An 11,248-nucleotide genomic window follows, 5' to 3' on the forward strand; every position below is an offset into this window, starting at 1 on the left:
GGAGTGAGCTACAGACTGGAATCTAATCGAGGGGTTCGGGGCGGTTTATATATAGAATAACAGATACCCGGGAGTGAGGTACGGGGTGAGATACAGAGTAATGCTCCCTCTACACTGCCCCCTTCAAACACTCCCAGGACAGGTACAGCACGGGGTTAGATATAGAATAGATCTTCCTTACATTGACAGGAGATAAAATACTTTTTGTATCCGGTTGAACAGGACCTGTACCTCCCCGCCCACTACGGGGTCTGCTGTCGGCACACAGAGCTGTTCGATTGGGGGGTGCATCACAGCGAAACCGAACCTGCTTCAAGGGGGACAGAGCGCTTTCCCATTTGTGGTGCGAACAGGGGTGGATTTGGGACGGGTGTAGAGCTGAGTTGAGGGCGGGTGAATGGGTTCGGGGGTTGTGCTTAACCTGTTAGAGTGCCTGCTGCCCCCGGTGAGGCGGGGGTTTTGGCGGAGGTGTACTTACCCGGTCCACCTGCACAATCTGACTGAGGATCTCGTTCACGAACACCATGGCTCCTGGGATCTGTGCGGAAAGAGTATAGTTTTACCCAGGGCAGTCGCCAATAGCTGGAATGTTTGGTGACTCACCGGGTTGGGCAAAGCAAACAACACGAGTGGTCGAGACTGACGGCAACGTTGGCACAGAGTCACGATGGTATCCGCCCAGCAACCACCAGGATCAAAGGCCAGTCGGGCTGATAGCCATGTTTACTGGGATCATACTGTGCACCCGCCAGGGCCTGGCCTGTCCCGTCAGAGTAGCGGGACAGACTCCGAGACGGAGCTCGAACATCAGGGCGAAAATTGGCACGGCACACACCTCCGCAAGGAGGTCCCTCGCTCCCTCTCCCTCCCTCCTGACTCCTCGTCAGAAGGTTGTGGGTTACAGACGCGTGACCCATGACCCAGTCCGACACTTCGAATGCCTGTCCTGAGGGAGCGCCGCACTGTGGAAGGGTCAGTACTGAGGGAGCGCCGCACTGTGGGAGGGTCAGTACTGAGGGAGCACCGCACTGTGGGAGGGTCAGTACTGAGGGAGCTCCGCACTGTGGGAGGGTCAGTACTGAGGGAGCGCCGCATGTCAGAGGGTCAGTACTGAGGGAGTGCCCCACTGTCAGAGGGTCAGTACTGAGGGTGCGCCGCACTGTCGGAGGGTCAATACTGAGGGAGCGCCGCACTGCGGGAGGGTCAGTACTGAGGGAGAGCCGCACTGTCGGAGGGTCAATACTGAGGGAGTGCCGCACTGTCAGAGGGTCAGTACTGAGGGTGCGCCGCACTGTCGGAGGGTCAATACTGAGGGAGCGCCGCACTGCGGGAGGGTCAGTGCTGAGGGAGCGCCGCACTGCGGGAGGGTCAGTACTGAGGGAGTGCCGCACTGTCGGAGGGTCAGTGCTGAGGGAGCGCCGCACTGCGGGAGGGTCAGTACTGAGGGAGCGCCGCACTGTGGGAGGGTCAGTGCTGAGGGAGTGCCGCACTGCGGGATAGTCAGTACTGAGGGAGCGCCGCACTGTGGGAGGGTCAGTACTGAGGGAGCGCCGCACTGTCAGAGGGTCAGTGCTGAGGGAGCGCCGCACTGTGCGAGGGTCAGTACTGAGGGAGCGCCGCACTGTGGGAGGGTCAGTGCTGAGGGAGTGCCGCACTGTCGACGGTCAGTAATGAGGGAGTGCTGCACTGTGGGAGGGTCAGTGCTGAGGGAGTGCCGCACTGTGGGAGGGTCAGCACCGAGGGAGCGCCGCACTGTGGGAGGGTCAGTACTGAGGGAGTGCCGCACTGTCGGAGGGTCAATACTGAGGGAGCGCCGCACTGCGGGAGGGTCAGTACTGAGGGAGCGCCGCACTGCGGGATAGTCATTACTGAGGGAGCACCGCACTGTGCGAGGGTCAGTACTGAGGGAGCGCCGCACTGTGGGAGGGTCAGTGCTGAGGGAGCGCCGCACTGTGGGAGGGTCAGTGCTGAGGGAGCGCCGCACTATCGACGGTCAGTACTGAGGGAGTGCTGCACTGTGGGAGGGTCAGTGATGAGGGAGTGCCGCACTGTCAGAGGGTCAGTACTGAGGGAGCGCCACACTGTCAGAGGGTCAGTACTGAGGGAGCACCGCACTGCGGGAGGGTCAGTGCTGAGGGAGTGCCGCACTGTGGGAGAGTCAGTACTGAGGGAGTGCCGCACTGTGGGAGGGTCAGTGCTGAGGGAGTGCCACACTGTGGGATAGTCAGTACTGAGGGAGCGCCGCACTGTGCGAGGGTCAGTGCTGAGGGAGCGCCGCACTGTCGGAGGGTCAGTGCTGAGGGAGTGCTGCACTGCGGGAGGGTAAGTGCTGAGGGAGCGCCGCACTGTGGGAGGGTCAGTACTGAGGGAGCGCCGCACTGTCGGAGGGTCAGTACTGAGGGAGCGCTGCACGGTGGGAGGGTCAGTACTGAGTGAGTGCCGCACTATCGGAGGGTCAGTACTGAGGGAGCGCTGCACTGTGGGAGGGTCAGTACTGAGGGAGCGCCGCACTGTGGGAGGGTCAGTACTGAGGGAGCGCCGCACTGTCGGAGGGTCAGTACTGAGGAACGCTGCACAGTCTGAGGGTCAGTATTGAGGGAGCGCCGCACTGTGGGAGGGTCAGTACTGAGGGAGCGGCGCACTGTCAGAGGGTCAGTACTGAGGGAGTGCCGCACTGTGGGAGGGTCAGTACTGAGGGAGCGCCGCACTGTGGGAGGGTCAGTACTGAGGGAGTGCCGCACTGTCTGAGTGTCAGTACTGAGGGAGCGCCGCACTGTGGGAGGGTCAGTACTGAGGGAGCGCCGCACTGTGGGAGGGTCAGTACTGAGGGAGTGCCGCACTGTGGGAGGGTCTGTACTGAGGGAGCGCCGCACTGTGGGAGGGTCAGTACTGAGGGAGGGCCGCACTGTCAGAGGGTCAGTGCTGAGGGAACACCGCTCTGTAGGAGGGTCAGTACTGAGAGAGCTCCGCACTGTCGGAGGGTCAGTACTGAGGGAGCTCTGCACTGTCGGAGGGTCAGCACTGAGGGAGCGGCGCACTGTCAGAGGGTCAGTACTGAGGGAGCGCCGCACTGTGGGAGGGTCAGTACTGAGGGAGCGCCGCACTGTGGGAGGGTCAGTACTGAGGGAGCGCCGCACTGTCGGAGGGTCAGTACTGAGGGAGCTCCGCACTGTCGGAGGGTCAGTACTGAGGGAGCTCCGCACTGTTGGAGGGTCAGTACTGAGGGAGCGGCGCACTGTCAGAGGGTCAGTACTGAGGGAGCGCCGCACTGTGGGAGGGTCAGTACTGAGGGAGCGCCGCACTGTGGGAGGGTCAGTACTGAGGGAGCGCCGCACTGTGGGAGGGTCAGTACTGAGGGAGCGCCGCACTGTGGGAGGGTCAGTACTGAGGGAGCGCCGCACTGTGGGAGGGTCAGTACTGAGGGAGCGCCGCACTGTGGGAGGGTCAGTACTGAGGGAGCGCCGCACTGTCGGAGGGTCAGTACTGAGGGAGCGCTGCACTGTGGGAGGGTCAGCACTGAGGGAGTGCCGCACTGTCGGAGGGTCAGTACTGAGGGAGCGCCGCACTGTGGGAGGGTCAGTACTGAGGGAGTGCCGCACTGTCTGAGTGTCAGTACTGAGGGAGCGCCGCACTGTGGGAGGGTCAGTACTGAGGGAGTGCCGCACTGTGGGAGGGTCTGTACTGAGGGAGCGCCGCACTGTGGGAGGGTCAGTACTGAGGGAGGGCCGCACTGTCAGAGGGTCAGTGCTGAGGGAACACCGCTCTGTAGGAGGGTCAGTACTGAGAGAGCTCCGCACTGTCGGAGGGTCAGTACTGAGGGAGCTCCGCACTGTCGGAGGGTCAGTACTGAGGGAGCCGCGCACTGTCAGAGGGTCAGTACTGAGGGAGCGCCGCACTGTGGGAGGGTCAGTACTGAGGGAGCGCCGCACTGTGGGAGGGTCAGTACTGAGGGAGCGCCGCACTGTGGGAGGGTCAGTACTGAGGGAGCTCCCCACTGTCGGAGGGTCAGTACTGAGGGAGCTCCGCACTGTTGGAGGGTCAGTACTGAGGGAGCGCCGCACTGTGGGAGGGTCAGTACTGAGGGAGCTCCGCACTGTCAGAGGGTCAGTACTGAGGGAGCTCCGCACTGTTGGAGGGTCAGTACTGAGGGAGCGCCGCACTGTGGGAGGGTCAGTACTGAGGGAGCGCCGCACTGTGGGAGGGTCAGTACTGAGGGAGTGCCGCACTGTCAGAGGGTCAGTACTGAGGGAGCGCCGCACTGTGGGAGGGTCAGTACTGAGAAAGCGCCGCACTGTGGGAGGGTCAGTACTGAGGTAGTGCCGCACTGTGGGAGGGTCAGTACTGAGGGAGCGCCGCACTGTGGGAGGGTCAGTACTGAGGGAGTGCCGCACTGTGGGGCGGCCTGAGATGGGGACCGGTGCTAGAGTAATGAAAATATGACAGGCCCACTCACCCTCCCTCCCTCTCTGTTTGAAACTTCCGCCACATTCCTGTTTCCCCCCCCCCCCCCCCCCCCCCCCCACCCCCCCCCCCACCCCCACCGCCACCTCCCTAACCTCGCTCGCACCCTGTGGAGACACAGCGAATGCCTCCTCAGTCACTCAGGCAGCCTGTCGAACTGGACCCACGCCCTGGCCAGGAATGTTACTCTGCGAATACCAAACCACACCTCAGCCACCCTGGGGCCCCGAGACTGGGGGGGGTGGGGGGGCAGACCTTGCGAGGATTCACATACTCGGCCCCCGTGTGCGCGGTTTCGGGGTGGAAGCGGGGGACGGCGCGACATTTCCCGCCCCCCCCCCCCATGTCCCAGCGCTTGCCTGATCCCAAATTTCCAGAACATTTCTCGCCAGAGTCAGAGCTGAGGGAGTGCCGCACTTTGGGAGGGTCAGTACTGAGGGAGCGCCGCACTGTCGGAGGGTCAGTACTGAGGGAGCGCCGCACTGTGGGAGGGTCAGTACTGAGGGAGAGCCGCACTGTGGGAGGGTCAGTACTGAGGGAGCGCCGCACTGTCAGAGGGTCAGTACTGAGGGAGTGCCGCACTGTGGGAGGGTCAGTACTGAGGGAGCGCCGCACTGTCGGAGGGTCAGTACTGAGGGAGCACCGCACTGTCAGAGGGTCAGTACTGAGGGAGCACCGCACTGTCAGAGGGTCAGTACTGAGTGAGCGCCGCACTGTCGGAGGGTCAGTACTGAGGGAGCACCACACTGTCGGAGGGTCAGTACTGAGGGAGCGCCGCACTGTGGGAGGGTCAGTACTGAGGGAGTGCCGCACTGTGGGAGGATCAGTACTGAGGGAGCGCCGCACTATCGGAGGGTCAGTACTGAGGGAGCGCCGCACTATCGGAGGGTCAGTGCTGACGGAGCGCCGCACTGTCAGAGGGTCAGTGCTGAGGGAGCGCCGCACTGTGGGAGGGTCAGTACTGAGGGAGCGCTGCACTGTGGGAGGGTCAGTACTGAGGGAGTGCCGCACTGTCAGAGGGTCAGCACTGAGGGAGCGCCGCACTGTCGGATGGTTAGTACTGAGGGAGTGCCGCACTGTGGGAGGGTCAGTACTGAGGGAGCGCCGCACTGTCAGAGGGTCAGTACTGAGGGACTGCCGCACTGTGGGAGGGTCAGTGCTGAGGGAGCGCCGCACTGTGGGAGGGTCAGTACTGAGGGAGTGCCGCACTGTGGGAGGGTCAGTGCTGAGGGACTGCCGCACTGTCAGAGGGTCAGCACTGAGGGAGCGCCGCACTGTCGGATGGTTAGTACTGAGGGAGTGCCGCACTATCAGAGGGTCAGTACTGAGGGAGCGCCGCACTGTCAGAGGGTCAGTACTGAGGGACTGCCGCACTGTGGGAGGGTCAGTACTGAGGGACTGCCGCACTGTGGGAGGGTCAGTGCTGAGGGAGTGCCGCACTGTGGGAGGGTCAGTGCTGAGGGAGTGCCGCACTGTCGGATGGTTAGTACTGAGGGAGTGCCGCACTGTGGGAGGGTCAGTGCTGAGTGAGCGCCGCACTGTCAGAGGGTCAGTACTGAGGGACTGCCGCACTGTGGGAGGGTCAGTGCTGAGGGAGTGCCGCACTGTCAGAGGGTCAGTACTGAGGGAGCGCCGCACTGTCAGAGGGTCAGTGCTGAGGGAGTGCCGCACTGTCAGAGGGTCAGTACTGAGGGAGTGCCGCACTCTCAGAGGGTCAGTGCTGAGGGAGTGCCGCACTGTGGGAGGGTCAGTACTGAGGGAGTGCCGCACTCTCAGAGGGTCAGTGCTGAGGGAGCGCCGCACTGTGGGAGGGTTAGTACTGAGGGAGCGCCGCACTGTGGGAGGGTCAGTACTGAGGGAGCGCCGCACTGTCAGAGGGTCAGTACTGAGGGAGCACCGCACTGTCAGAGGGTCAGTACTGAGGGAGCACCGCACTGTGGGAGGGTCAGTACTGAGGGAGCGCCGCACTGTCGGATGGTTAGTACTGAGGGAGTGCCGCACTATCAGAGGGTCAGTACTGAGGGAGCGCCGCACTGTCAGAGGGTCAGTACTGAGGGACTGCCGCACTGTGGGAGGGTCAGTGCTGAGGGAGCGCCGCACTGTGGGAGGGTCAGTACTGAGGGAGCGCCGCACTGTCAGAAGGTCAGTACTGAGGGAGCGCCGCACTGTCAGAGGGTCAGTGCTGAGGGAGTGCCGCACTCTCAGAGGGTCAGTGCTGAGGGAGTGCCGCACTGTCAGAGGGTCAGTACTGAGGGAGCACCGCACTGTGGGGGGGTCAGTACTGAGGGAGCGCCGCACTGTGGGAGGGTCAGTACTGAGGGAGTGCCGCACTCTCAGAGGGTCAGTACTGAGGGAGCGCCGCACTGTGGGAGGGTTAGTACTGAGGGAGTGCCGCACTATCAGAGGGTCAGTACTGAGGGAGCGCCGCACGGTGGGTCAGTACTGAGGGAGCGCCGCACGGTGGGTCAGTTCTGAGGGAGCACCGCACTGTCAGAGGGTCAGTACTGAGGGAGTGCCGCACTATCAGAGGGTCAGTACTGAGGGAGTGCCGCACTATCAGAGGGTCAGTACTGAGGGAGTGGCGCACTGTCAGAGGGTCAGTACTGAGGGAGTGCCGCACTGTCAGAGGGTCAGTACTGAGGGAGCGCCGCACTGTCAGAGGGTCAGTACTGAGGGAGCGCTACACTGTGGGAGGGTCAGTACTGAGGGAGCGCCGCACTGTGGGAAGGTCAGTACTGAGGGAGCACCGCACTGTGGGAGGGTCAGTACTGAGGGAGCGCCGCACTGTGGGAGGGTCAGTACTGAGGGAGCGCCGCACTATCGGAGGGTCAGTGCTGAGGGAGCGCCGCACTATCGGAGGGTCAGTGCTGAGGGAGTGCCGCACTGTGGGAGGGTCAGTACTGAGGGAGTGCTGCACTGTCAGAGGGTCAGTACTGAGGGAGCGCTGCACTGTGGGAGGGACAGTACTGAGGGAGCGCCTCACTGTGGGAGGGTCAGTACTGAGGGAGCGCCTCACTGTGGGAGGGTCAGTACTGAGGGAGCGCCGCACTGTGGGAGGGTCAGTACTGAAGGAGTGCCGCACTGTCGGAGGGTCAGTGCTGAGGGAGCGCCGCACTGTGGAGGGTCAGTACTGAGGGAGCGTCGCACTGTCAGAGGGTCAGTGCTGAGGAAGCTCCACACTGTGGGAGGGTCAGTACTGAGGGAGCGCCGCACTGTGGGAGGGTCAGTACTGAGGGAGTGCCGCACTGTCGAAGGGTCAATACTGAGTGAGCACCGCACTGTGGGAGGGTCAGAGCTGAGGGGGCATCGCACTGTGGGAGGGTCAGTACTGAGGGAGCGCCGCACTGTGGGAGGGTCAGTACTGAGGGAGCGCCGCACTGTCGGAGGGTCAGTACTGAGGGAGTGCCGCCTGTCGGAGGGTCAGTGCTGAGGGAGTGCCGCACTGTGGGAGGGTCAGTATTGAGGGAGCGTCGCACTGTCAGAGGGTCAGTACTGAGGGAGCGCCGCACTGTCGGAGGGTCAGTACTGAGGGAGCGCCGCACTGTGGGAGGGTCAGTACTGAGGGTGCGCCGCACTGTGGGAGGGTCAGTACTGAGGGAGTGCCGCACTGTGGGAGGGTCAGTACTGAGGGAGCGCCGCACTGTGGGAGGGTCAGTACTGAGGGAGTGCCGCACTGTGGGAGGGTCAGTGCCGAGGGAGCGCCGCACTGTGGGAGGGTCAGTACTGAGGGAGCGCCGCACTGTGGGAGGGTCAGTAGCGAGGGAGCGCCGCATTGTGGGAGGGTCAGTACTGAGGGAGCGCCGCACAGTCGGAGGGTCAGTACTGAGGGAGCGCCGCACTGTGGGAGGGTCAGTACTGAGGGAGCGCCGCACAGTCGGAGGGTCAGTGCTAAGGGTGCTCCGCACTGTGGGAGGGTCAGTACTGAGGGAGCGCCGCACTGTGGGAGGGTCAGTACTGAGGGAGCGCCGCATTGTCAGCGACTCACCACAGTCCCAGATGACCAAAAGGCTGCTTTCCCCTCGGAAGGGGGAGGGGGAAGAGGTGACTGGCGCAAATTCACCCCGAGGGTGACAGCCAGGGGCCAGGGGCACGGTTGAGGAGGGTGGGGTGGGAGAGGGGGTGGGTCTCCCTGGACAAACATTCCGTGTAAAAGTGTCCCCAGGGGGGTCGGGGGGGGCGGATGCGGTTTATACAAGCGACTGCTGCCGTTTCGGGTTTGCAAAGTGGTTCACGGTAATCCCAGGGAACCTCCGCTCACTTTCTCCTCGAGAGGGCGCGTCGTGATTTCAGGAAAAAAATTTGAATCGTACATGTCGGCCAAGGCCGGAAAACCGCGGCGGCATCGCCCTCCGCAGCAACGGGCGCTCTTACCTGGAATCTGTGTGTGGGTCGAGTGGCGTTTTCTCCTGCTGTGGGGCAAAGTCTACCGATTGAGACAATGCTTTCTCTCTCTCTCGCTGTGTCTCTCTCTCTGTCTCTCTCTCTCTCTCTGTCTTTCTCTATCTATCTGTCTCTCTCTCTGTCTCTCCCTCTCTCTCTATCTGTTACTCTCTCTATCTGTTACTCTCTCTCTCTCTCTCTCTCTGTCTCTCTCTCTCTATCTATCTGTCTCTCTCTCTCTGTCTCTCCCTCTCTCTCTATCTGTTCCTCTCTCTCTCTCTCTCTATCTGTTACTCTCTCTCTCTCTCTCTCTGTCTCTCTCTCTCTCTCTGGCTCTCTCTCTCTCTGTCTCTCTCTCTCTCTATCTGTTACTCTCTCTCTCTCTCTCTCTCTATCTGTCTCTCTCTGTCTTTCTCTGTCTCTCTCTATCTATCTGTGTCTCTCTCTCTCCCTGTCTGTCTCTCTCTGGCTCTCTCTCTGTCTCTCTATCTCGCTGTCTCTGTCTGTTTCCCTCTCGGTCTCGCTATCTATCTCTCTCTGCCTCTCTCCTTCCCTCTATCTCTCTCTCGATCTAACTATCCTGCTCTCTCGCTGCCTGTCTGCTATATGTCTCTCTCTCTCTCTCTCAGTCTCTCTCGGTCTATCTATCCCTCTGCCTGTGTGTCTGTGTGTCTCCCCCCTCTCTCCGTCGCTCTCTCTCTCTCCTATTTCCTGCAGTGGGTGTGCTGGGTTCACCCACACACACACACACACGAGTCATTCGCCGGCACACCTGGGGGAGGGCAGTGTACCTTTGCTGGATGAGCTCAGGCCCCCGGGACCCACCTTTTCTCCGTCGGCCCGGTCGAACAGGGGCTGGCAGCTCGAGGGGCGGAGCAGACCTGCTCACGATTACGACCGCAGAACGGACTTTCGTTTCTCTGGCGGGCTTTCAAAGGGCTGCGGTCTGTGCGCAGAGCATCACGGGCCAATGCCGCACTCTCTCTTTCCTGGCAGCAGTCCAATTCACGCACAGCAACATTCCACAATCAGGCGCTCGATTCATTAACGGAGCAATTTAGCGCGGACAATCCACCTGCCCGGCACATCTTTTGGGTTGTGGGGGGGGCGAAACCCACGCAGACACGGGGAGAATGTGCAAACTCCACACGGACAGTGACCCAGGGCCGGGATCGAACCCGGGACCTCGGCGCCGCGAGGCAGCAGTGCTAACCCACTGCACCACCGTGCTGCCCACGAGATCTGATTTTTAAGTGATGTTAGTTTGAGACATAAATCTGGGGCCTCCTCATGATCTCCTATTCCAGGAACAGCCGTGGGATTCCTTATGTCCATCGGTAGTCTCAGTTGAAAAGCACTGACCCTCCCACAGTGCGGCACTCCCTCAGTACTGACCCTCCCACAGTGCGGCGCTCCCTCAGTACTGACCCTCCGACAGTGCGGCGCTCCCTCAGTACTGACCCTCTGACAGTGCGGCACACCCTCAGTACTGACCCTCCCACAGTGCGGAGCTCCCTCAGTACTGACTCTCCCACAGTGCGGCGCTCCCTCAGTACTGACCCTCCCACAGTGCGGAGCTCCCTCAGTACTGACTCTCCCACAGTGCGGCGCTCCCTCAGTACTGACCCTCCCACAGTGCGGCACTCCCTCAGTACTGACCCTCTGACAGTGCGGCGCTCCCTCATTACTGACCCTCCCACAGTGCGGCACTCCCTCAGTACTGACCCTCCCACAGTGCGGCGCTCCCTCAGTACTGACCCTCCCACAGTGCGGCGCTCCCTCAGGACTGACCCTCCCACAGTGCGGCGCTCCCTCAGTACTGACCCTCCGACAGTGCGGCGCTCCCTCAGCACTGACCCTCCGACAGAGCGGCGCTCCCTCAGTACTGACCCTCCCACAGTGCGGCGCTCCCTCAGTACTGACCCTCCCACAGTGCGGCACTCCCTCAGTACTGACCCTCGCACAGTGCGGCTCCCTCAGTACTGACCCTCCGACAGTGCGGCGCTCCCTCAGTACTGACACTCCGACAGTGCGGCGCTCCCTCAGTACTGACACTCCGACAGTGCGGCGCTCCCTCAGTACTGCCCCTCCGACAGTGCGGCGCTCCCTCAGCACTGACCCTCCGACAGAGCGGCGCTCCCTCCGTACTGACCCTCCCACAGTGCGGCGCTCCCTCAGTACTGACCCTCCCACAGTGCGGCACTCCCTCAGTACTGACCCTCGCACAGTGCGGCTCCCTCAGTACTGACCCTCCGACAGTGCGGCGCTCCCTCAGTACTGACCCTCTGACAGTTCGGCGCTCCCTCAGTACTGACCCTCTGACAATACGGCACTCCCTCAGTGCTGACACTCGGACAGTGCGGTGCTCCCTCAGTACTCACCCCCTGACAGTGCGACGCTCCCTCAG

At 62.2% G+C, this 11,248-nt stretch overlaps 1 pseudogene; it reads right to left on the minus strand.

Moving 5' to 3' along the window:
• The window catches only part of LOC140402865 (annexin A2-like), a 45,591-nt pseudogene extending 35,972 nt beyond the window's left edge, over window positions 1–9,619 (minus strand).
• Window positions 9,620–11,248: the final 1,629 nt, after the last annotated feature.

The sequence above is a fragment of the Scyliorhinus torazame genome, chromosome 26, assembly GCF_047496885.1.
Source record: "Scyliorhinus torazame isolate Kashiwa2021f chromosome 26, sScyTor2.1, whole genome shotgun sequence".
In the NCBI taxonomy this organism is placed as follows: Eukaryota; Metazoa; Chordata; class Chondrichthyes; order Carcharhiniformes; family Scyliorhinidae; genus Scyliorhinus; species Scyliorhinus torazame.